Genomic DNA, 1,628 nt, shown 5'->3' on the forward strand with positions numbered 1-1,628 from the left:
GCCGAACCGCCACCCCCTCCCGCCCTGCGGCTGCAGGAGCGCCCTGACCTGCCCGACCCCGAGCGCTGGCAGCCGGAGCTGGGCACACTTAAACTAATCCCATTTCCTGCATGAAAAAAAAACAAAAAAAAACAAACAAAAAAACCAACAAAGTGCTGGGAGCACATTCCCCTCCCATTCACACATAGGTAAACCGAGAGAAGCAATGACCAACATTTCATTGTTGTTGGAGGAAAATTAATTCCTCTGACCTCGCTATTGAAGTCAATAGGGCAGTTGTCCACAAGGGTTATGTTCCTTTTAAAATCTTTTTTTATTAGCTTTTCAAATATATTGCACAAATTAATGTTTTATGTATACTTATGCACTAAATATACTGCATTAAACTAAAACATTTTTCTGTGAAAAACCTTGTATTTAGAAATAATGAGGTTTTCAAAACTTTACCGTGTGAATACTGAAGGAAGCTTCTTCTGGTGTTTTATTTAACGTCATGGTTTCTGGCTTGAGTGTATGATTTTTCTTGCCAGCAAATATATTTCCGTATGTTTTGAAATTCCACATCTCTTTGCCAGCATATTTCTTAACAATGGAATATCTGGGAGATAGGAATACGTAACTAGTGCAAACAAAAATTAAGAATCCTGGTATCCTGATTCTGTGGTGAAATTGCAGGACCTGTTAGGGTCTTCTCAGTTTAGTTTTTATCTAACATACCTTCAACCAAAACTGATTATTTTTCTTGCTTAATTGGCCCTTTACTGCCACCTGATTTTTTTTTTTCATTTCATACATACAGTTAATATAAAAGAAATAAAAACCACTACTTTATCCTGATTTTTCTCAGTCTGCAGGCAAATCAAGTTCACCAATAATGCAGTATCTTTAGTTGTTTACAAAATATCCTAAAGAAAGGACTCCCAAAGTACATGGCCACTGGACTTTGGAAGGGGAAAGATTTGGTGAAACAAGAAAGTGTTCTTTACAGCCAAATTTGGTGGTGTTATGCCATTTTGAGATATACAGAATTTGCCAATAAAATGAAATTAGGAGAAATGATAACAGGTCAAGTTACTCTGTTAATCTGCACAACAAAGGAGGGCAAAGTTCTGAGTTCAAAAATCACTGGTTACGATTTCATAGGGCAGTTTTTCTCCTCTAAACTTGCTGCCCCTGCAATCCAACATTCATGGTACATAAACTTTAGTGCAGGCAGTTTGGGTTGAGGCTGTCCCAGAATCTCTTGTGTTCATGGGGGCTCTGGTCAGATGAGTTCTGTACACAACACGGCTGCTCTTCAGCAGAAGGGACTGGAAGCGCCACTTGTGTGTGGCACTTCTTACGCTGCTCCGCTGGAGGAGACCTTTCACACAAGGACTGTAGTTCCCAGGCACAGAATAATGAAAATCAGACAAATGCCAGTTCTGGCAGTTGGTGGGAATTGCTAACTCCACCTTTACAACATGACATTAAAAATAGCTTGATCTGATTTTTACCAAGATAATTTATTGAAGAATAGGAGTAATTTTTTCAGAGATCTGAACCCATTGAAAAGTGACATTTGACATGAAAAGGCATTGGGAGTTTTATCTGAGATATGACAGCTATTTTGTCTTCTAAGTGTAGGG

The 1,628-nt window shown here is 38.9% G+C and overlaps 1 protein-coding gene across 3 annotated transcripts in view; it reads left to right on the forward strand.

Annotated features, from left to right (window-relative positions):
* Positions 1-1,628, forward strand: part of ZMYND11 (zinc finger MYND-type containing 11) — a 106,473-nt gene that overhangs the window by 75,683 nt on the left and 29,162 nt on the right. The window lies entirely within an intron of this gene.

This window comes from Corvus brachyrhynchos, unplaced genomic scaffold (genome assembly GCF_000691975.1).
Source record: "Corvus brachyrhynchos isolate BGI_N302 unplaced genomic scaffold, ASM69197v1 scaffold52, whole genome shotgun sequence".
Taxonomy (NCBI): domain Eukaryota; kingdom Metazoa; phylum Chordata; class Aves; order Passeriformes; family Corvidae; genus Corvus; species Corvus brachyrhynchos.